General features: G+C 44.5%; 1 protein-coding gene across 2 annotated transcripts in view; it reads left to right on the forward strand.

Moving 5' to 3' along the window:
• LOC119649818 overlaps window positions 1-25,739 on the forward strand; it is a 78,152-nt gene that overhangs the window by 21,196 nt on the left and 31,217 nt on the right. The window contains exon 2 of one of the 2 annotated variants that reach the window (XM_038052149.1): window positions 15,742-15,782. The exons of the other annotated variant lie outside the window; for it this stretch is intronic. The gene's annotated coding sequence lies outside the window, so the exon portion shown is untranslated. The remainder of the gene's footprint in view (window positions 1-15,741; window positions 15,783-25,739) is intronic. 2 annotated transcript variants of the gene reach the window in all.

Below are 25,739 nucleotides of genomic sequence, written 5' to 3' on the forward strand. Positions count from 1 at the left end.
GTCGAACTTTCCCTTGTTCGTACGCCCCTGATGAGGAGTTTGGCCTCTTCATACAGACCTGTACATGTTACTTAATTCTAGAATTTTCACACGAGTCAAGTTTCTGTGATTTTACCCTAACATCTGTTTTCGGCATCCCGACGAAATGAATAAGACTGACTAGGCTGACCCTGACCAATGTGCGAGGCCAGATAAAAGCAGCAGGATCACTCTCAAGACCATTCGGCATCAACAATTGGTTACGGTGGGCGGGTCACTTAATCCGTATTATGGATGAGGATGATCCAGCCCGGAAAGTCTATAAGGGCAATATATATGGTAGAAAAAGAAGACGAGGCAGACCCTGTCTAAGATGGAGCGATGGCGTAGGTTAGGAAGCCAGACAGATTTTAGGGATATCGAATTGGTGGACCTGGGCGCAAAACCGGGATGTCTGGAGTTCCTTATTAAGGCAGGCCTAGACCTGATACCGGTTGTTGCGCCGTTGATAATGATGATGATGATCTGTTTTTAAATGGCTGCTATCTCTTGAATTTTACCTGCATGCTTACCCCGAAATTCGGCTCCTAATATGTTTCGCGAAACATTCTGCTCTTTACAATGGGGAAAAGTCCTACTAACCTGGAGGTTGGGCAATTTTTACTTTCTTTAATATCCTACCATTATCAGAACGGCCAGCTCACAAATTTCACAGATGCTTGCCTTTGAATGCCTATGTTGGTAATGTATTTAGCCCTCGCTGTCTCGCCGGGTCTGTCAAAAATAGCAAAGCTCCTGATGCTGCGCAGTTACGCATTGAAGATTTAAGGAAGGCCGTCGGACGTGTGTCATAAAAACCCATCTGGCATACACTTCGTACTTGAGGAACTCATTACTCTATCGCAATCCAAATGGTAAAGTTCCGACCTAGTGGATATATAAAATCGCTCCATGCTTTTGCTGGTGTTAACCAATGAAACACTCGTACGCTACTCCTCTTGTTATTGACACTGCGGCACGGGACATCTGACATTCACCGCTCTACGCACTACTCCCTGTTGATGATGTTTTCCTGTCGTCTGACAACAAAGTAGGTTTTAAGGCACTTTTGCCAACTAAGCAGTTTAAGTATATCGGATCGATGCTGTCAGCCAATGGTGTTTCAGCTCCCCGGATCAGGGCAGCCTTGCTGTAAATGAACTTCACAACTGACGTCCTTTGCGGCTGACACATAAACGACTATCTTAAATCGAAAGTTTATGGAAACGACATTCACCTTGTTATCTTCTGCGATTCTGAGACAATGAACGAATGAAGACAATGAACGCCACCTCGCGATAATGGAGACGAAAATGCTACGTTGAATCATTGGCGTAATATGCTGTGTATGATGTCTCAAATTCAGGATCCATACGTAATTTGCGCTGACGTTTAGCCTATGACCTAAAAAGGTGGGAATCGGATATCGACTAGCCAACTCCGCTACTAAAGGGAACAGAGGCTAGAGAAGTAAAAGCGAAATTTCGTCATTCTTCAGCGTGTCAACTGGAAAAATTTTTGGAGAAACGGAAAAATTTCTGTGTTTTTTGCCGAAAACAGGTAACACCAATGAAAACCTTATTGAAAGTGTAATAGAATATTTTTCATAATCCCCAGGATATTCGAAAAATGTCTCATAAAGCCAAGCACTTATCATACTCAATTTTATATAATGAACATTCAAGAACATTTCCGGAAGCTCTAACCCTCAATTTCCTCAATAAGAACAAGAATGGAAAATATGCGGGAGAGACAAACACAATTGACGAATATACAGCCATTTGCACACATCCTACATTTTATTCCTTTCCGCGGAACAAGCACGCATCGCGAGAAAATATACCACCCCAATCACCCAATAAATTTCCATCAAGGAATATAACAATCATCTCTTCAGCATCTCACAAAGAACCTTACGTACAATCAACAGTTAGGAGCCCGAGCCTTAAATGAATCGTAAATAATGCCAAAGGAATCGATATCTTCCTCCTGTTCATAAAGTAGACTTTTTGCGAAGATTGTCGGCTTTTCCTGACACCCTCTCCTTACTGATTGCCAACCGAGCACCGGAGGATAGGCTTCGTTGGATGAAGAGATAGAAAATGCTTAGAAAGAAACTTCTGCAAAGAACCGGAAGGTATCCATGCATACCGAGTTGATAAACACCCAACACATATAGCATCGCCTTAGAACGCATTATCCGCCGCTCCTCAGGATCCCTCGGGCCTTGTTGTAGTCCATTGCAGAGATTGTATCGAATGAGGTAATTTTGCGAGAGCTCCATAAATTCCATGAATGGATTTTAATTTAGGGTCTTTGCAATTTGGTTCTGAGCCTATTAGAGCCTCGAAGAATACAAGCTTCAACTGCTAATGTTAAGATAGAAATTCGCGCCCGCATCGTCCGCAAATGTGCGCCTTGGTAGAATGGCATGCGTATATCAGTACAATGTGAAGAAGCTAACAATGGGGAAGCCTAATCTCGGGGAGTGTTTAGTGCACACATGCAGCTCTATCTAGATTGGAGCCTATGCCTATCTTGTCGGCATTAGGCACTTCCTTGATAATAAATTTTCAAAGGAGTAAATCGAGGCATATACGGCGAATCTAATGCTCGTATTGTCTGACAATTTAAGATCTGGTTGGGAAGAGTGGTAGGTATGAGGCTGAGGTTTGGGTGTATCGATGCCGACACCTTACCGTGGGTTAATTTCTGTCTTTTTAAGGCTTTTATGTAAAACGAAACCTTACTAAAATTGGTTTACTGTCTGTCTTTTTTCTTTGACTGGGGGAAATCCATTATGAATATGTATCTGGTATCTAGGACATACATGCCAGACTCTTACCGACTAAAACCTCCCATATTTTCTCCACACTCTCTCCACGAGACCACCGTTCTGGTATTACTTCGCGGGGCTGTTCAGTTCTGAGCTGTTCAGCTCTGTTTCAAGCTTTCTCCTTAAGCTTTTAAATCTTAGGCAGGCCAACAAAACGTGTTTTGCATTTTTGGCTGCACCTTCACACGTAGGACAATCGGTTGATCTAGACGGAACCTATAGAGATAATTCCTGTATCCAACAATAATAACCGTGTCCGGTTAAGAACTGAGTCAGATCGTAGCTCGTCTCACCGTGGTTCCGCATAGTCCACGTACTTATGGCTGGGATAAGCCTGTGTGTTCAGCGGCCTATCTCCGCCTGGTCCCATGCTGTTTGCCATGCAGCCAATCACTTCCTGATTCTCGTACGGACGACTCGCCTCATCGGTTAAAATATCCAGTGGGATCATCCCTGCAATCACGCATGCTGTCTCATAAGATGTTCGGAGAGCGCTTAACTGATATGCAGCTTGAAGCTGTCTGCGATTTTCTCCGATTTTTATCGCCGACGCCCACACTGGTACCGCGTATAACTGGAAAGAGCTGGCGACTCGCGATAAAATAAGGTAGTTGAGAACTAATAACGTTGCCCCCCAGTTTTCTGTTTCCACGGCTTTGTAAAGGCCACCAACTCCGTCTTGTGTTCAGCAAACTCCAGCCTATGGTCTTTAAGCCAAGACTTGATCGTCCGTATAGTCTCCTTCATACTTCGTCAGGGTGACTGGATGTTATGACCACTCCAATATCATCTGCGAATCCGACAACAACGGTTTGTTAGCCATCATATATTAAGTTCCATAGCAGAGGACCCAGAACAGACTCCTGCGGAAATCCAGGCGTTATTCTATACATCTTCTACCCTTCGTCCGTATCATAAATTAGTTCCGCTGTCAGAAGTAGTCGAAAATTATATTTAATATATATTTTGGTGCTCAGAAATCAGTTCACTAACCGCTAACCGAGCCTTCCAGAAGCCAAAATGCCTATTTGAAAAATAGCCGCCACTATCAATTAATGGATATACCAGGTTATAGATTACCCGCTCGAGGAGCTTGTCTATTGTATTCAGAAGACAGATAGGTCTATAGGATGTTGGTTCACCTATCGGCTTACCTATCTTCGGGATCAATACAAGCTTTTGTATTTTCTACTATGCAAGGGAGGACCCTTATTTTAGGCAGTCTGTAAACACCCGTGCGAACATTCTTAGTACCATTCTCATTGCTAGTTTCAGCGTCTTGTTCGGGATTCGATGAATGCCGAAGGCTGCGGTTTTCCGGACCCTTTTCACTGCGTCCAAGACTTCCTCTGTGGTTACTGGAGGTTTATCTTCGGCACTCATTGGTATCATTGGGAAGACTGTTTCCTGATGTTGGTGGAATAATGTTGAAACTATAATCGTGGGCACATTATAGAAGGGGACCTTTTGCGTTTTATTGCCGACATAACCAACTTGTACACTCCTCCCCATGTATCGGAGTCTGTCTCATCACAGAGTCGCTTGAAACAATAATTTTTACTTTTCGTGATGGCCCACCGCAACTTTTTGCGTACCTATTTATATTCGAGGTACCTTTGTTCATACTTTGACGTGTTTCTTCGGGGTTGACTCCGCCTTCAAGCATTCCGTACGACGTTCGCTATTTCTGCGTTCCACCATTAGGTAGGGTTGCGTTTCCGAGAATGAGCAAAACTTGGCATGAAAGTGTCACATGCTCGGTATATCTGTTGGGACCGCTGCGATGCTTTTTCTATGGCCGTTCCAGTAAACTCTCTGTTCTACTGAATACCTCCAGAAATGTATCCTGCTCTTGATGACCAACTTGTTTCTGGTTTCTTCAGATGAGGATTTATTGTTCTGGATCCGTATGCCTGTGCATATTCTTCTCTACAGCGGAACGTAGCTCTCCACGCCTAAAAGTGTTTTCGCTTCCGATGTTAGCCAGGGTGACGTTTAGGCGGAAGAAAACCTCGAGTATGATACTTCCTCTTTCATTTGTTTTCCGTACACTCTCCTTAGGCTCTTGATGTTCGTTTCCTGCACGTCCTCCAGTTTCAATTGGTGTTTGAGCGTTGCACAAATATCCTCCTTGGTAGTGACCTCGTCAAGATCTTTACACTCTATCATAACCATTGGCCGACTTACGCGGATGGACGCCTGCTCGCCGAGCCAAGCTTGTATATTACTTCATCGGTCAACGTGATCCTTCTTCTCTTTCGATAGTTCGAAGAGCAATCTTCTTTTTTATGTTCGCCTAATTCGCGTTACATTGTTGCTAAGCTCCTTTTTGCCCTTCGTAAAATGTCAGCATAGAACATACCCTCTTTCGCTGTTATTATCAGCGCTTTTTGACGGTTTCATTTTGTAATCATTTTCCCTGCTACACCCTCCTCCTTCCTCGATTTAACTAAAGTCCAATTTGGGCCCGGATCCTTTTGACCGTTGGTTTTTTTTACTTCAGCATTGTCCTATATTTTTTCGGGGGATCCTTCCTTTTTTCGTTTGTATCTGTTGGTGTATGGATGAATCGTCAACAGGTTGCCTGACACGGTTTTGTGTTTCGTGTCTTGACTGAGAAACTATCTTCCGAAGCCTAGTTTCGGCCAGATCCTTCCTGTGAAGCAGGGTCGTTGAGGATGTTTGTGTTGGTCTATCTGGCGTCGTCTCCTTTGACAGTATAAGGCAAGCATTGCCGAGTTCCTCACGGGCTTTGCTATAAGAAGTCCGTATGACCCTCACCTAATTTTTAATGGCGTGGTGTACATTGTTCCTAGCTCCTTCCCAGCTCTATGATTAGTAAACCCAGCCTGGTAAAATCATTCATTTTGGCTGAGTTAGCGCTGGAGTTGGTTATATTCTCGCATGTTGGCCGAGTTATTTCTTTTTGCCTCGTGTCGGTTTCTTCTGTTGGTTTTTCTGTCATATTTGCTACGCTGGAAATGGAGATCTTCCTTTGGTTTGATTCTCTACTGGTTCTTGGTGGTGATCTTATTATCCTCATGCCTTTTTTATCTTCTTCTTGGCGAATTTTTAGTGAAGCTGTCAATATAGACGGAGATCATATTTACCCCCAATGTTGGAGTAGCGATCTCTACTCCGAGTTGTGTTTTGTGATCTGCCATAGTTTACTTAGTCTTCTTCTGTTCTGAGATTTACAGTCTTCGAACACTACCTGAATTGCGCTACATAAACTCTACTTCAAAAGGTTACATAAATTTCCTTTCTTCACTCGCTATCTGTCCGTCTACCTGTCACACACATTTTTCTCGGAAACGATTGATACGAAATTTGGTGGAAAGGTTCGAACTATGAACTCTCACGTATACAGTAAGTTACATCCTTTTACTTCGAATTCAAAGGAGGGTCGCCATACATACGAAAGAGGGTGTTTTCACCAAATATAATCATGTGGAGCATCAAATGAAAGGTCTCGATAAGTACTTTCCGAAGCCTTAGTTTTGACTTTTATTAAAAAGGTTTGGGGGGGTGGGGGGGAGGGGACGGCAAGTTCATCCCAGAAGTTCATCGCAGAAACACGAAATATTGCAATAATTTTGGCTATAATATATAATCCTACCAAGTTTGGTAGAAATCGCACTATTGCTAACAAAGTTATGATAGGTCAAAGTTGTCGCTTCTCCGCAAATTCAAGACTTGGAGTGCCAGGGCCCTTGAATGGGGCATGCCCCCTTCAGGCTCCAGAAAGAACTACAAATGGCGGCGAGAACTGGGCTCGTAGTTTTAAACACCGGATCCACGCCAACGTTTCGGTGCCCAGGCTGTGAAGGAAGCATTCCTAATATCACTTTCTCTGGCATCATCGGTGGACGGGTGGGGAGTCCTAGAAGACTTCTCGGTAAGCGATCACCGATGTCATAAGCATCGCCGTTTGGCACAAAGTTTGCGCGCCAAAGAGGAGGCATGCGCCATAAGAGCACCGTATAGATCAGCAAAAAGGAGACTCCGCAACGCTTGCGGGTGGTGAGGACCCGTGGGGACTTGTCACCCGGAAAATCGGGGATCTGCGGAGGCCCTGCATACTAAGTACCGATCAGATGGACCGCATTGTACGGGCATTGTTCCCCAGACATACTGCACGGGTTAATGTCAATAGCGCGCAAAACGTCAAGGATTGCTCCCTTTTCACAATGAGAGAGCCGGAAGAAGCGGTTTTCACTATGAAAAACAAAAATAACAAAAAGGCGCCAGGTCCTGATGGCATTCCGGCAGAAGTATGCAAACTGGTGTTCCGACAATGGCCAGAATTGCTGCTTGAGGCGTTCAACGCTTGCTTCAATTTGGGCATTTTTCCTTGTTACTGGAAAGTTGCCAGTAAAGGAGACCCGAAGCTCCCGGCTGGATACCGACCGCTCTGTATGCTTGACAGGGCCGGGAAAGTGCTCGAGAAGCTCATCAGGAGTAGACTCGTTGAAGCGATCCTCACTGCCGGGGAGTTATCCCCAAGGCAGTTCGGATTCAGAGCAGGGAGATACACAGTGGATGGTACTATGAAGGTCGTAGATGCGGTCCATCGAGTCGCGGCAAACAGCCGCCGATTTCGACGGATAGTGCTCCTCATAACGCTTGATGTCAGAAATGCCTAGGCACATTAGAAAACTCGTTCCACGTCCAAGCTATCTCTTCCGGATATCGAGGGATTATTTGAAAGACCGGTCTCTGCTCTTTGGGGTGCAGGAGGATGGAAATCACGTCGGGAGTAGCACAGGGATCATCCTAGGGCCGGACCTCTGGAACGCTTCTTATGATAGTCTGCAGAGACTCGCTATGCCCGAAGACTCGTTCCTGGTCGGTTATGCAGACGACGTTGCGGCACTTATTTCCGGACGCACTGTTGAACAGGCGCCAAGCAAAGTTGGTATATTGATGTGACGGGTAAGCGGATGGATGACTATTACGGTTAAGTACCTTCGTTTAATGCTCGACTCCAAGATGAGCTTGTTCGAGCAAATCAAAGCAATTGGGGCCGGGTGGCAAGGGGTTCCCTGAACTAACAGCTCCCTTCCTCACCGCCCCTCCCGTTGGTGACAGGATTTCCCTGACTTGAAGGCTCCCTAAGCCGGGAGGGCTCGCCCGAAGTAATGTGTCAAATGGTTCCGGGCTGGTTCTCTGATGACAGGGAAGGGTTTATTTGGTAACCCGACAGCGTACTGTTGCGGGAGTCCAACATTCTGTGCCTAAACGCATTCAGCTACCCTACTCCAAAAAAAAATATCATTTAAGAGACAGCTTTGGCCAAATCATGAATGTAACGAGCGAATTCCTTCGTAATCAACAGCCGATTTTTTGGATATTTTTTGGGCTCCTGAGCATATCTTTGAGTATAATCCACTTTTTAACTATCTACGAGTGCCGATAGCATTTTGTTCATCCTCTGCATCAGGAACTTGTAACCATAATCAACATAAAATATCGTCGATGCTAATCGTGCTACATCCCTACACTTTGCTCTGAAGCCCACACCAAAAGGCTCTAGTGCTATATGCTCCCAGAGATGACAAAAAAAAAGTTGGAAAAGCAGAGAAGTGGCCTTACCGCTGGCTATTAGCTAGATCTTTGAATTCGCATTAACAGAAGAGCAGCCAACTTCTCCCGATGCTTATCAACCTCGTCATCATCCCTTTCAACATGGACTCTTCATCGTACAATGCACAACGGGGCCTATCGAGATTGTCGTAAACATTGTGCACGTATGCCCGAGATATGAAGTGTCTGTGTCACCCCGGAGCGAAGGATTTGGAGAGCCGACGAAGTTCACAGTCGTCGACGACTAAATACACCTAATAGTCCATGTTCCTTCATGTTCAACGAACTGTTCAGCCCACATTGTTCCCGGGATTATATGTTTACATGGATCGAGATTTCAGTCACTAAATCTCCTTTCTAATTCTAGACAAGAATCCATGCCGTACGTGTAAGCGAGGCTGAAGTGGGATTCTTAGAACCACAGAAGGATGTGAAATGCGCCCTGGGTGCCCTGAACAATTGCCCTTAATCGTATGTTTTGCGTGGTTTGTGGTTTAACCCTGCTGGAGTCACTTTTGAACAACGATTATGTGGTTAATTTGATTTGTGTGCGATGTGGGCTATCTGTTTGTTATCGTCCCATCGGATATCTTTTCAGCTCCGGATAAAACCGTACGTAAAGATTCCTAGCGTGAATTATAAATGGATAGAGTTATTCAATAAAATTTCCATTTAACGATCTGGATGGTGAAATTTAATGCTTGAGTTTGTCAGAGATACTCGAGTCTATCTTTTCCTCAACCCATCACAGAACGGGTTAATCTGCACCGAGCAGAGCCAAATATCTCATATTCAGGATGTCTTCAGTGTATCACTATGAAGTGATATGAAAGTGGAGAGCGTTGTTTGCTCCAAGAAAGCCATACGCTCCCGAGACGGTATCCTAGCTATCCGAAGGCTCCGCCTGTCCCAAGTGTATTGTACTGAGCCTACACAGTATGCATAACACCCAAGCCACGTCTCCGGAGACATACCCTATGATAGCACAATTAGATATTGTCTTGCGGAAGCCTTTAATTTCAGTCCTTCCACGTGCATGCTTCCCCAACGAAATTGTTTATGTGTCGCACTAATTGATGCTGCTACTTCTGATAAATCGCCTGAATCCAGTTACAAGACAAGTGGGTGGCACCGTGCTCGGGATTTATTGCCAACCATACGATGATACCTGGCTGGAAGCCGAGGGAAGCTGACAACAAATCCAAGACTGTTAGGACACGACTGAAAGAAACATTAATTTGGTAGCTGATGGCATTCAGGGTGAGGAACACTATGGTGATAGTCACAGTTGTGTCAACTTAATTTGTGAGGTGGGTGGCGTAGATAGACACTTAGACTTTTGGTTTCTTTGATAGTGTTGCAATTAAAATTTCCGCAAGAGTCGTAAGGATACGTACTTGGGAGCTGTAATCACAAATGTGCGGCACGCATAAATATTGTTTTGCTTAATTTTAACGAATTTATTCATAAAATGGCGTTGGGTAACTTCCTTCTTGTCAGTAAATCAAAGGTGTTCACTCTGGGCTTTCGCTAGTCAGAAATAAAAGTGGGGACTACGTAACTGAGCCAAATGCCTTTCAAAATTTACTTTGACGTTGTAAAAGGACTAAATGAAGGCGGTTGTCATCGTTCTCAAGATGAATTTTAGTCGTTGGCATTCATTAAAAAACATTGAATTATCGCAGAGTATTTTTAGAGTCAGAGGATAGTAGTCTAAAGCTAGGAAGGAAACGAGATAGGCTGTGTGGAATAGAGGTGAGAAGAAGTAACGCAGTCTGTAGCTAGCGTTCCTAAAAGTCAAGTCAAAGGGGGGGGTTTAACGTGAGTACCTGCCATGTAGGCATAATCACACGGTCTTCTTCGGACACGGATTGATTTTGGGACCACAATTAGAGCCCCGCCATGCAAGCACAGCGGTCCTGGTTTATACTGAGTGCAGGCTCAGCATTCATACCAGTAGATGCGAGGCCTACTAACACCTCTGCCGCAACTAAGGGGTACGGCACCCGAGTTGTACAGCGCAGCTCCGAGGAGCTGTGCCCGCGATGTGGGCATAACCACAACCACCATGAAACTTCCACTAGGGGTCCAACCCCAAATAACCGGGCCAAGAACACGTCGTCCAGGAATTCTCCTGGAGTATATGCTCTCAGATAGCCATCCCGATTCCCATGGTACTAGATAACCTCTAGTGAGGCTTCATGGCAGAGCTACTTCAGATGAGTCCCTTGCAGACTCGGGTCTGATCGCCCTCCTCGAGTACATGGGGACGGAACTCCCCAACGGTCTAACTGGAAGATACTTTTGTAATGTAGGAAATCTCTAATCGCTCTAGCTCATACAAGAAGGAATGCAAAGGATATTGACCCGACCCTTTGCTGCAGAACCCAAGGAGTGCACCATGACCTCAAATCCCCAAGCAAAAATTTAGCTTAGACCCTGCTTAGGCCTTAACAAGGCGGTTTTACGTCCAATATGATTGGCATTCACGTCGAGCAGTAAAAATAGACCAATTACTACCTATAGCCATTTAGGGATCAGATTCGTTTCCCTTCTAATGGGCGGGCAATGAAAAGGACACCTTGCAATTTCATGGTGCTAAAATGAACATAAGGGGTTCTGCAGTTAATTACAAAAAATTATAGTATTATACTATTATTAACTTTATTTGAAGGAATATCGGTCTGGAGGGTATTTTGGAGCCTAGGTATCATATAGTGGCAGCCTCTTGATTTTTTTTCAGATTTTTCGGTTGGGTAGTTTCTGAGAATGAGTCTGTGAAAGAAATGATCATTGTTGACCCCTGCACTCCCCAGCTTTCCAGCAAATGTTAAAGCTAGCACCCGCCTCGGAAAGTACTTCTTGAGACCTTTCATTTGATAACCTACATGACTACATTTGGTGAAACAAATTTATACCCCCATTTTGTATTGATACCCTCTGCCCCCCCCCCCCCCCCGCCTTCAATTCAACGCTGAATAATATAACTGAGAGTTCCTACCTTTCCACCAAATTTGGGGTCAATCGCCCCACGCGTTTCCGAGAGAAATGCGTGTGACAGACATGCAGACAGACAGGTAAGCCTTTGATGGTGGATTACCTGGCCACTACTGCATCGAATACTACAAATAGCCTGGAGAAACAGGCATTTAAAAGGGGCATATCACTCCCGGGCACGGCTACTCCAAAAACACGGAAAGATTTCTTCAGTTATGTGTGTCGTTTTTTCGACCTATTTTATAATGAAAATAAGTTTTTACTGCTCACATTCCGGTATTTCAAGGACCAGTTGCCCCCTTCCCCAGTGACGAAAGATGCTTCACAAACTAGCCATTCATTAGACAATAGTGGGTCAACGTTTGTACATAAAGGAAATCAGGGAAGGCTAATAAAGGTGGAAGTGCCCAGTGGGAAAACCAAGCAAAGCAGCAGTGTCAGAAAACGGACGAATCATCGTTTGCCCTACTCGGAGGACAAGTAGTTATCCGAATTCATAAAGGACAAACACAATGTGCACCAGGCCATCAAAAATAAGGTCCGAGCAATTCATGTACTGTTAAATAGTGCCAAGGGCGAAAAAATGCGTTGAAGAAAGCAATCGTCACTCAGGCAACATAAGTGGATACCCCTCGAAATCCAAAGTCGGTAAGCTTGAAAAGAGGATTATAGAGCGCGCAAACGATCTTTTTGGTACTCCGCAGGACACGGAAAGGCAAAAAGGCCTCCCACCAGTAACGTGTGGGCTGTTGATTGGAGCAGTCGAACTACGAACACCCAGGCCCGTAGATTTGGTGGTAACAAAGCTCTCGGTATGGATGCTCTTTTAAACTCGCTGTTAAGATGACACCCGCCTGGCTTATTAGTGTATTTGAAACAGGCATGATAGAAGGAATTTCCCTCGCTCGGCGGAGGATGCCAAAACTAGTTTTGCTCCCAAAGCCGAATAAGCAACCAGGACATCCATAATCGTACCGCCCGATTTGCCTTATCGATACGATAGGAACGATGCTCGAAAAGCCCCTTTACACTAGACTCCTCCCTATCATTGAATATAAGTGTGGACTATCGGATTTATAATTTTGATTTCGGCAAGCCCACTCAACGATCGACGCCGTAGATTTTGTTTTGAAGCTGGCTCGAGATGTCGTCCAATAAATGTTGTGCTGTGGTGACGTTAAAAATACGTTCAATTCATCCAGCTGTGGGTGGATAGAAAGGTGAACGGACGTCCTAGCTATTTGACAAAGCTCCTCAAAAGTCACCTCTAGGAGAAGACACCCTGGTACGATACGGATGAGGAATCCAAGCAGTACACCTTCACGGCAAGAGTACCACAGGGCTCAGTGTTGGGTCCGCTCCTGTGGAACGTCATGTTCAATAGGATTCTTGTCTTTCCCGTGGAGGCCACGAAATTCGGTTTCGCAGGTTATCTAATCGTGGTTGCCGACCCGAAACAATCTGAAGCCGTTGAAGTGTACGCTAATGAAACTATTAGCGCCGTTAAAGCCTGGTTGGAGACGGTTTAGCTTGAACTTGTGGAACAAAATATGGAGGCGATCTTGATTACCAACCGGAGGATGAGGAATACGGTTAATATTATCACTTTGAAGCCAGTTATTCAATACCTGCTGGTGATGGTTGACGCTAAAATCAATTTCAAGGGACTCATGGCCTATGGCTGTGAGAAAGCGGCAAATGATGCCTAACATTGGAAGTCTAACAACCAGTCTTAGGTTACTTGTGGCCGGGGTGGTTTGCTCCACACTATTATAGTGGAACCAGTATAGAGGTAGAGGGTAAACATGACTTACCGCTTAGTGGCGCTAAGGGTGTGCAGCGCCTTTAAAACCATATAAGGCGGGGCAGCGTATGTTATTGCGGAAATGATCCCGATGGACATTTTGGCAAGTGACGCATGCTGCTTGTACGGTAAAAGGAGAATGAATACACTGAAAAGGATACAGAATACCGAAAGGCGGCAATGTGAGAGTCGCTGAAAAAGTGGCAGCAACGGTGGATGAATCGCAAAGGGGTCGTTGGAGCCACACTTGGATTCTCCGTATTGAGGAGTTCAGTAAAAAAAACTACCATCTGACGTAATTCCTGTCAGGCCATGGTGGTTACAGAAAGTATCTGCAACAAATTCAGGTTGGATAATTCTCCCTCTTGTTCTGAATCTGGTTGCACTCCTGAGGACCTGGGGAATGTTATGTTCCAGTCTCCACAATTTTACTCAGAGAGCAGGAGCGTGGGAAACTCTAAAAATCAGCATAAGTGCACAGAATATCGCCGGGGAAATGGTGCAGTCGGAGGGAACTGGTGTACGGTGAACCCCGCAATCAAAGGTATACCGAAGGAACTTGCAATGCGGAGCGCGGAATGAGGATGCGAAGAACGGGAGGGTTGGTTTCTTAAAGCGTAATCCTCGCCGCAAAGTAATGCTTTCCGGCGGTCCCGCGGGGAAGGAAGAAGGAGAAAGTGGGGGTGGTTTTAGTGGGTGAGAATTCCACACACTGCTGCAACCTGGCGCGGCAGCCTAAAACCAGATTTGATCACACTGCTCCCAGGGCAGTGATAAGACCATGAATGAAACCGTCAGCCATCCTCGACCTTACCATATATTTAAATGCTTAGTCCAGAAAGAGGGGTCCGTCGGCCAGAATAAAAGTGGGAGTAAGCTGCTTTCTAATTGGTTCGCGAACATGTATCGGTAGCCTACTTTGCTAAGCCCCGGATTGCTGATGACCAAAGGAACACCTTTGTAGAAGTGTGTGGTTTGCAGGACATAATTCAAAGAGTTTGACAATGAACTTAAATGCTTATGCCAAAGATAGCGTTTCATCACCATTGCCGCATACAAGAGGATTAGTCAATGGAGAAGGCAACATAGATTGACATGCTGATTTTATCGTCTACAACATCATATCCGCAAAAGGTTGAAAAGGACTTCCTGCAAGTAACGGGGTTTCTGACTTCCCTAGCCAGCACTATTTACGTAGAGTATAATCCGCATCAAATGGGTGGAGGAACCATTGGTGGAGCATCAACTGTGCAGAAAGTTTCTGTATTCTCTGCTTCAAAAGTGGATAGAGGTGCAGTTTTTAGCTGTGCCCGCTGCCATAGACTTTACGAAGATAGGCAAATGAAGGGGTTGTTCCTTGCCTCGCAGATTAATCATTTGGAATTTTTGCCTACCATCGCGCGGGGCCGAATGATCGACAGCTTTGCCACTGCCGAATCTGTTTACTCATGTTCGGCCAAAGTAAACCAAGGTGCGGTCCTTCCTGTTAATCGGCTTCGAAAAAGGCATTAAAGACAACTAAACAAATGCTCGCTCTATGGCTCTCTTGTTTCGCCTTCGCTGTGAAGAAAGGCTTTCAGGTCCGCAGCGATCTCGTGTGCGGAGTAAATGTCTAGAAGACGAATGATTTGGGATGTGGTTATTCCCAGTGGTTGGCTGTATGTAAAGAACCTTCCCTGGTTCTTCACGAGGAAATTCCTATTCACCACGTACCCCTCCTTGCTCTTGAGTAGCATTCGATTTCCCCGATTTATGGGCCAAGTAGTCCTTATTAATGGAATGCTTGATAAAGCTTTTCGTGGCCGTAAAATTTTGAGCTAGTTCGACTATCAAGATTAAAGAAATTTTAGTACTACCCAGTGTCCTCGGCGGTGTCAGCTGCCCCTAGCTTTCCCTTGGTCATGCTGACGTGGCAGGTGCCTGTTTCTCAGGATTGTTGCTACGGTTGTAGTGGCTGTGGTGGTTAGCGCTACTGTGGCGGATGTCGAGGTTGCGGTGGCTGACAACGATGCGGTGTCAGTGGGTTGTTTATATTCTAGGGGCAGGATCGCTCGAACGCCGGGTTGCTAACTGCCCTTATTTGGACAGTTGTCGCTTGCAGATCATAGGTCATCCAGTAACTTGTTTTTTCCGAGACCATAGTCTAGCGTGGGGAAGAGGCTATTATTTTGCCTTCCTTGGAAATCAATTTCTTGTCAGAGGGGCTGACGTTAGCCGGTTTACTCTTGACGTTTCTTAATTCTGAGACTTGGCTCTGTCAAAATTAGACTCATACGATGCCCCACAGAATTTAAACCGACCTCATTGTATATTACATCCCATAAACATACATAATATTAGCTCCACCTTATCGACTGTATCCGAAGTGCATTTAGTATTTACTCCAGTAATTAAAATTGATTACATTAGGGTTAATCATATGCGTAGCGTTATTTGTTAAAATAATGATAATAGTCAATAACGTAATTACTTAAAACACATTAAAATTATCTCTTTCCAGGCGCATTTGGGGCAAATTCGAATTATCAACCAACCAAGAAGGTAATAATTTCTTTAACTTTATGTATTGCTTTTTTCTTGTCGCCATCTGTTTCTTTGAAAGTCTCTTGGAAAGGGTACCTATAAAGTAAGCGGAAATCGTTCTGTGCGGTGGTAAGACTATAGGAGCCTGCTCACCTGATTCGATCCGGGGCTCTCTGCTCTCCCTTGTTTTTACTCAGAAGTACGTTAAATTGATCACGCCCCTCCCAATCTTTTATTGGTATTTCGAAGTGGATCGATAGAGAAGGTACCAACAGACACTGGGATTTTTCCAAACCCCAATTGAAATTCGATCTTCTTATATTTTCCGAAAATAGAGTGTTTAAAACATTCTTCATACTAAGAAAGGGCGAGAACTCCCTTGCTGGCTATGCCATGCGGTGGAATCCAGAGATTTCGATGACTGATTTGGCTCAGGTACCCATTCACAGCTGAGTCGACTGGTATCCGACGTCAAATCACGATACAAATCCCACTGCCACCAGTGAGATTCGAACCACTACCTTCCGTACGACAGGCTTCTGCTCTAACCGCGCAGCTATCCACGGACACGGCTAGATAAAAAGCCGTCGAAATCATCCGATGGGTGACAAAGCATGCGATGCTGCTATGACCAGAAGGCGATTGCTTCGCAGTCGATAACCCACCTACTGGTAGAACAACGAAATAGCATGTTTCCGGGCTACGAGGCTTTATCAGAGGCTCAGGGAAAGTCCGGTGGTGACGGTCAAGGGAGGGACACAGACAATTCCGTGGCCGCCTAGAAGAGTAAGAAGAGCTGCTTCAAACAGCTGTGTGACTATGCCGACATAAACCCTGTCCCCAGGCCTACAGAGTACTAATGAAAAGGCTGCGGAAATCACCCCAAGTGACCTGTCCGCGCTTCCGGAAACAGAATGTTACCACTCTGTTCCCTTACCACAAAAAATAAGGGAAGGCAAACGATTGTCTAGCTAAATTAGGGCATAATACCTCCAGTAACTGGAGGGGAGCTGCGGAAAATATGTGATAGGATGAGTGACAATAGGGCCCCAGGTTTGGATGGCATCCCCAATCGAGCTTTGAAACTAGCAATGAAGACTAGGTTCGATCTTCTTGCCAACACTTTCGAGACGTGTCTAAAGGAATATTCCTGTCCAGTGGAAAAAGCAAAAGCTGGGAATGCTTTCCAAACCTAACAAGCTTCTTGGAGTTCCAGTATCATAACGACCTATCTGCATGCTGGATCCAATGGGGATGGAGGGAGTCATCGACAACAGACTTCTACCCAACGTCGAAAATAGCAATGGCTTGTCGGAGCGCCAGTTGTGTTTCCGGTATGTCCCCTCTACGCTGTATTCAATAAGCATGGTAGTGAATCTGGCAAAAGACGCACTGATTTTTGGCGGCTACTGTGACGTGTTGGCGGTAGATGTCAAAAATGCATTCAACTCGGGCAACTGGTACATAATTAAGGATGTGGAGGTCTACGCGACGGAAATTGTTAGAGCGGTAAAATCATGGCTTGAAAGAGCCGAACTGACCTTGACAAACGCGAAAACGGAAGCGATCTTAATACCGAACCGCAGGGAACAAACGCTATGAAGGCGGAAGTCTGTAGTCGTGGGGTGATAATTGACACCTGATTGAGCTTTAGGGAACACATAGAGTATACATGTCAAAAGGAGTTGGTGCCGTGGCAGAACTTGCAAAAATTTGGCCGAAATTCGGTGGGTCGAAACACTGTCGAAGGTTGCTTCTAGCTGGAGTGGTGCGATCCACCCTGCTTTACTCGTCACCTGTGTGGGCAGTGGCACTTGCAAGCTCTCAGATGTGGAATGAGGTGAACTCGGTTTACCGACTGAGGGTTTTGTGAGTTTGCAGTGCATTTACAATCAACATCAGATGCGGCAGTACTGGTGGTGGCGGTCATGATCCCTGTCGACAATCTGGCGAAAGAATTGAGAGGGTTGTACCATGAAAGACGTATGGAGGGGCACACAGAACGTAGGAATGCGGTAAGGTTAAAGTCGGATGATCTTTGGCAACGCAGATGTATGAGTTTACGTAGGTTCGGTGGACGCGCATGCTCATTCCCAACATTAGGGTGTGGCTTGAGCGGAAACATGGGGAGGCCAACTACCACACCGCCCAGTTCGTCACGGGACACGGTGGTTGCTACAGGCGGTATTTCCACTGCTTTGGGTTGGATGATTCTTCTAATTGTCCTAGATGGGGTGGAATACCGAAGGATCCAGAGCATGTGATGTTTCACTGCCCAAGGTTTCGTAATGGAGAGGAGGAACCTAAGCCAAGCGTTAGGTAGGAGCGTAATCCCGGATAACTTAGTTGCGGAGATGCTGAGGTCCGAGGAGGACTGGCTTACGGTTTGCTCCGCAACCGTGGAAAGACAGGAGGAGTTTCTGATGGAACAAAAAAAGGAGGAAAACCGAAAGGACAGATAAACCGGTGCCAAAGGGCAAACCCATCGTGCGAAGTAACACTTAAATGGTGGTCCCACGGTGCTGGGGATGAAAAGACAGAGGATGGCTTTTAGTGAGTGCAAACTGCACAAGCGCTCTAGCTTCATTGAAAAACTGCAAACTAAACTTATGAAAGGCGGCCCTAATATACCATAATAGTGATTATTTTTTAACCTTTTAATAGTGCCTCCCTCAATTTTACTGTATCGAGCAAAACAACATAATTACATGCCTCAGATGAATAATATTTCGTTTGCCAGAATCCAAAAAAAAGAACAATTACAAAGTTTTACCGCAATTATACGCCAATTCCCAATAACCTAGATGCTCACTGAAATGTTAACTCCATCCAGAATGCGAGAATAAGCTCGAAACTATGTTAAATAGCACAAAAAAAACCTGAACGGAAAATGTAGAAATGTTTTAATTATAGAATGAGGCAAAAGTACAATAATGATGTTGGCGGTTCCGCAACTCATTATTGAGTTTAAAAACTGAATTTCCATTGGACATTTAACGACATACGAAACTCTCGCTTGTTAGCGTCCTCAATCCTCAGTGCATGAACGGATCAACTTTTAATTGGATCGCTAATTTATATTAGAATGTGTTGGGGGAAATGGAATTCAATTAACACTAGCTTTTAGAAGCAGGAGCTAGTTAGCAACTTTGCATTGTTAAGCGTTCCAAATAGACTGCGTAATATTCAAACATGGAGCTAACTCGCTTCAAAATCAAGGGGATCGGAAGCCCCTTTTGAATTGGATACTGCGAACACTGATTTGGTTGAACTTTCGGAAAACAAGGAAGTTTAACTTGTCAACGGTTCGAAAAGTTGTTGATTATATTCTTGACGCTATGGAAACCCAATTCACTGAGGGGGAATGGCATAGATACGATTCATACATTTATAGATACTTTACGTAGCTGGAACACAAGCCACAAGTTAACTCTGAAATAACGTGCCTAGTTCTGTATATACTGTCATGTCATCCGACATCTAATTAGATACGCTCTTCAATCCTCATTTCTACCCTCAAAAACGAAGGACTTAAATCACAAGAAGAGATATCACATGATTTATCACAGCAATTATGGCCAGTTAAAAGTAGCATCGTAGCTACTTAAAGACCATGTTCAGGAAATTATGTTTTAATGTCGCCAACACACGCACCTGCAGAGCTAACCACTGAAGGTAAGTAGCAGGGTCCACCTTTGGTAGCAATAATCCACAACATACATAGGTGTTGAGCGATGTTGAAATGTCGTTTAAAGCAATGTTTTCACCACCTACCTAGGAACGCTTCTTACTGAATGCACATATGCGTTATATAATATAAATATTTCCAAGGATATGTTAGGACGTAAGTACTGGAATCGTTTACTGGAGAATTATTACGACAGGAAGGAATCAATAAAACGCTTGAGATAATTTCTAACGACTTTATCTTGGAGGGTGAACAATAGATAATTGAAACCTGAGGTAATAAATAGTTGTTTGACTCCTTTGTAATTTGGCATTTTTATTGGGGATCTAATTTTGTATTATGGAATAGGTTTTTTCGAACTGAGTCAATGCTAGTCCTGAATTAGCTCTATATTTCTTGTGAAATGCTCAGTGCTCATAAGGAGTTTACGAATTATCTATCGCTGAGACCGAGTACGAGCTCTGCTAGTCATCATCCTTAGGTAGCGGGCATTATTTTGGGTGATAGACGGAATTAGTCCTTGTTTTCTTGGATGAAACGTCAGGATCCTCCGGCCCAATAGATTTTGACGAGCACTAGGTTGTTTGGCCGCAGTATTCATTTATTCCGGAACCATTTTGCCCCTTGTTGCAGCCGCGTCCTTAAAGAACTATTGCGTAGATACCCTAGTCTCTACCGTTACCGAAATTGCTGTTGGATAAGTATCCATTGTCTGCTCACGTTATCCTCCGCGGCTCCGATAGGTAGGTTCGAATAAGTTTTCGTCAGTGAGGTTACATCCTGGTATTAGAACGTTAAGATCTTTTCGGTCTCTGTTTACGGGTGTCAACGGTGTGGAATTGAGACACGCTTCAGTCTGGGCTAACAGCGTGTACATATTCTCCACCTTCCGATCACTTTTAGTAGATATCGCTTTGTGGATTTCACGACTGCTCCCAAATAATTCCAAAATGGAAACTTCTTGTTGGGACGTAGACGTCTTTTTTCAAATTTTGTTTGACGATTGAGAAAATCCTAGGGCAGAGGTGAGGCAACATCTGATGAGTTGCCTCAGTTGCCCTCAGTCATTCTCTTTTAGCCGTTTGTCAGCACTAATGAAGTTAGTTCCGCTATCACTTAGGAATGTCGCTAGCTTGAACCTTCCTGGCGAACACTAGAGCCCAAACTTCGCCCATCTTCCGTGCTTCATCAGGAGAGGCTACTGTTCACCCACCGATATCTCCGATAGCTCGAGAGCTCCGTAGCTCCTCCCGTAGCAGCTAACTCATCTTTAGTACGCTATCTTTCCATCGGATTTTCAATGCCTTCCGTCGCAGTACACCAGACATCAGCCGCCTTTATTCCGAGCTCTTTTCCCATGCGGTAGGGTGGCCCTTTCCTGCAAGTTGAATCACCGCCTAAGCAACTTTTCGTTACCAAACTCGCCTATTCTACCTCTTCTGATGAAGTTCATAATTACATCAGAAGTAAAGGTGGTTTATCTCCGTTGCCTCTTCCGTGCGTGAAACTGATGAAGGATAGCTCCTCCTACTACTCCTACTTTTTGGGAGAATCTTCTGAATTTTGTCAAAATTTATGAACTGTGGCGAAAATCTGTTCCTGAAGCGTTTGTGCCGATGGTGGGGTTTCTATTGCTGGTATCACCAAAAGTTAGACCATCACAAGTAGCGTGGGTAATTCTCATTAGATGCTTCATAGATTCATCGATTGTAGCATTCGGAATCTGATGAGACACAGGTAGGGGGATATCCTCTACTTGCATTTTGAGGTTTTAGTTGAAACGTTGCCAGTTAATCTTGTGAAACTCAGGGGTCAGAGCGAGGGGGGGGGGGGGGAGTAATTATCCTGAACAGTTTGAAAGTCAAGAATGACGGCATCATTCTAGTGGTTGTCTCCAGAAAAGGAGAGGTATTTGGGCTTGGGATGCTTGTGAAATATATGGAAATTAGGAAGTGATCTAAGTAAGGGTGGTAGTTGAAGCCAAGGGAAGTTTGGAGGGCAGGAATCTAACGCGAAATGTTCCGGACAGAAGAATGAAAGATGCCAGTGGTAGAGTTGATGACAATGGAGGTTTGAATACTGACGAAGCCAGGAAAAGTGTTTGGGGTTTAGGTCTGAGAGCTCAGGGTTTTGCGACATCACGTGGTTAGTGGAGCAGAAAAAAGATTATGTTGGACAGGTTAGTGTAGTTACTGGCGTAATAGATGATCGTATTATATTCCACTTGACCACTTTCAATGGAGATGAGGATGAGTTCAATGGATTGGAAATAGTCAAACGGTAGGTAATGTTAGGTTAAGTGGTATTTCTTAGAGATTGGGATCACAGTTCCACTTGCATTAGGAGAACCAGGCTACAGTTCTTAGAAATGATCTGTCTGGAAGAGATTGAAGTTGAAGGCGGCAGATTTCAGAGTGTTTTGTCTGGAGTTGGCGGTAGTTAATGCATTTTGGATTATCCTCATTCCCTTAGAACGTACTGCTGGTAGATACTTCTGCTCGCATTTCACGTAGCTGTAATCCGGACTTCAATTTGATGCAGGTTGTCATCACTTTAGCAGTTTTTGCACTGCAAGATTACTTTAGTCCTATTCGCTTTGAAAAATGAAATCGTCCGAATTTTTTTGTTAGTTGATTCTCTGAAAAGGAAGTGTCAGAGGATTTGGAGGGATTCGGGGCGAGCCTCTTTAACAAGGAAGTGATTATGGAAAGACTTCTCATGGATAGCAGATTAATCATTAACCGGGGGGATTTGAGGCCATTAGGGCCATGAAAATTTGGTTGCAGATCGCTGAGTTTGATCTAGTAAAATAAAAGGCAGAGTCAGTCTTTATTATCAACAATAGAAAAATGGGTGCGGTTTGTATTAGGGTTTGCGGCCCCACTATTATTTCAGAGTCGTCCAGCGTATAAGGATGTGTCTCCTAATGGCTTCTTTATGGAACATAGCGCATTAAACTAATCGCTTTTTTCTTGGTGATATTATATGGTTGCAATAATAAGGTACGGCGCGTCCACCACATCTAGGTGCCATTACTTTCGCTTCCTGATAATGTGTTTCATCTCCCCCACTATTTTTCAAGAAGCTTGGACTCCTCCCCAAATGTTCTACCGAAATTAGCTCTAGGGTAGCCCATTCGTCGGTGAGTTTCATAGGGTTGTCAGTGTGCCACAACGATACTTTCGCCTTCTCAACAAGGACGAAGCAGAAGACCCGGATGACATGACGCAGATATGACTCAATGAAAGTTTGGAATTTCCGTGTAACAAGATCGGTCACTTTCTATGTACCACTTCAATATAGTGGAGAATAGGCACAGTTACTATCAGCGTCACTATTTATGGTTCTGAGTGTTGGCTGACTATAAAAGACAATGAACGGTGTCTGGCAGTAGTGAAGACGAAGATGTTGCGTTGGACTAGTGGCGTGACACATTTTGATCACATCGGAAATAAGGATATCCGCAATCGATATGGGGTTGCCCGGATCGTGCGAGAGAGGCATCTTAGATGGTATGGTCACGTAATTTGCGAGAACGAGAATCCACTTACCAAGGTTGGTCTGAACATCGAAGTCGATGGTAAACGACCAAAAGGCCGGCCGAAACAACGGTGGCTTCATCCGCTCTGGATGGGCATTTGAAAGCCAGGCTTTTGATAATACCAAATGGCGAAACCGATCACGACGAGCCGACTCGGCTTCTGAACGGGACAAATGTTAAAGAAACAGAAGAAAAACTCTCTCCAGGACCTTGCTAATGATCGGGAGAAGCGTCATGGCGCTGTATGGCCGATCATTACTCAATGGCTTTTCTTGTGACTTCAGAAGCGCTGCAACCCTGGCAGTCTGCCAGAAAGCAAGGAAATAGCCCTCCCGTTTACGACATGGTATGGCCTGCCAGATGGCTTTTCATATTTTTCCAGTCATCCCATCTAAGCCAGGTGACTTCTGAGACCTGAAACTAGCCGTGTTCCCGTCTTCTTCGGCAAGATTGGTTAGCCACACCGTGGTCTCGGATCTCGGAAACAGTACATCTCGCAAGACACAAACACCTTTACCTTTATGCTAGCAAGGGTCATCGCTATTTTCACAGATGAAACGCGGATTCCTTTGAATGCCTAAACAGAAGTCGGAAGTTGAGATGAAGAAAGGAAGAGATTGTAGAAAAGGAAAGAATGAAAAAGGTTAGCTGCCGTCTCTGGGGGTATTCGGTTTGAGGTATATAATGTTATGAAGCATAATGATCATTGAAGTGAATCACAGTTCACATGTTCGTGACCGAAGATGCGGTTGACGCTTAATGGATGAAGAATTTTTGTGGGAATTGGCTAAGGATCAGAGATAAATCCTCAACGCAGTCGTATGTATCTGTTAACAAGAGGATTTGGTTAGATGCTTCTTTTGGCAAACAGGATTCAGGTTCATCTCCAGATAGTAAAGAAGTGGACGTTGAAGATGTGGTTGGAGTCGATAGGAACGGACTGGCAGTTTTCGCACACTTTTTAGAGAATATCATCATTTATCATTCTGGATTTGACCAAGGATCAAGGAGTGTGGTGCCAAAGTTAAAAAGAGAATTTGAAATTGTACTAGTAGTATGGTGTCACTGCTCGATAATATGTGTGGTTCGCAACGGTTTGATCAATCTGTGTGTGATCAACTTCTGTTTTGAGAGAAGACTTTTGTAGGGCGTGTTACAGGAACTGACGATGGTTAGGAGTGTTATAGGAACTGACGAACGACCGTTTTTTCCCGGTGAGAAATATTTTGGGAGCTGAGATGGAGCGTTCTCCATGTCCTGGCGAAGTGTTTGCATTTATATAACTCGCGGTTTCATTCAGAAAATTGTGGGAGCCCAGAGAGTTGGGAAGCAACTTATTTCCATGTGTTTGTTGATTTATATAAGGTAGCAAATACCACCTTGTACTCACTCTGGTCACCTCAGAACAGAGGTTAAGCAACGCTTGATAAGTTCCCTCTGCCCTGAACGAAACCACAGGCCACATAATTTGAAACTAGGGTGCTTGGGCTACATATGGTGGAAGTAATGGCTTCCAGGTCCAATCTGCCATCATCCTAAACAAAATCTTGCTTGTATCTGGTTTGACACTTGCTGGGTAAGGGTTCATGTGGTCGAAATAGCGCCAATTCTTTCTCTGATCGAGAGACTTTAGCCGAAAATTTCTATGTATAAGGCGCGGAACTGTAGCGAGAATTTGGTCCTTAGAGGGTCTGGGCTGACGGCGGATCAGAAAGGGAAATCGCAGGATAGTTTCGCCAGCAGTTGATTCAAACAATTTATTGGGAATAGATTGAGGTTGGTAAAAGTAAGGCTTTGAGCATTTTGCGTGAACGCTACTTTGGTGAAGATCCTACAATTACGATATTGACCGGATACTCGTCCTTATTGCTTTTGGCGAATACTGTTGGATGCATCTGGTCACATTTCACCCAGCGGTAATGCAGAAAGTGATTTAGGGCAGTGTGGTCGATCCTTTGGTACTAATAGCTTCCCAGTTGAGGTTTATAATAATGAAGTCATGCAGAGAGATTTCTCAACGGTGGCTTTTGTGACCAAGAAATCACTAAGGAGCTTCCAGTGATAGAGGAAAAATCTTGCATCCATTAATGATGGATGTTTGGATGTTTGGAAATTCCGAGTAAAGCGGCAGAGATTTTCTATCTACATTTACGGAAGACATGCCATTTTCTTAATCAGATCGTTGCAAGGCATATATGCTAGTCAGCTTTTGTTCTGTCAAAGATGTAAGTTCGTTACTGGCAGCTCGGTGCAACAACCTTTGCTCATAATTTTCGACGTGTGGATGAGAGTTACTCGCCTCATAACAACCTGACCATGAAGGCGGTTGCGAGTTGTACCTGCATGTCTTGCAGATATTTGGGAACCGTTTCGGTCACATTGCTGCCAGGGTAAAAGTGAGGCATAGTCTTGCGAGCTGCCTCTGCTTTGGACAAGACCACACTTCGTAAGTATTTGCAAAAGAAGCCCAGAAAGGGAGGTTCGCAGATCAGTAGAATTGGAAAAGCGTCTCTTCGGTAATTCCTTAATCTATACTCAAAAAAAAACCAATACCGGCTCAGAGTCTAGGACCAACTTGCGAAAAGCTCTAATGGGTCATCAGAGAAATACCAGCCAATATCAGAAGTAAGATCCTATGAAAGGTCACTCACATAGGGTCGTATGTCGATGATTACTCAAAGGAGATATTTTCAGACCTAGCTTCCGCAATGAGGGAATTCGGATTTGAAATCAATGAATCTAAAGC

This window comes from Hermetia illucens, chromosome 2, assembly GCF_905115235.1.
Source record: "Hermetia illucens chromosome 2, iHerIll2.2.curated.20191125, whole genome shotgun sequence".
NCBI classification, from domain to species: domain Eukaryota; kingdom Metazoa; phylum Arthropoda; class Insecta; order Diptera; family Stratiomyidae; genus Hermetia; species Hermetia illucens.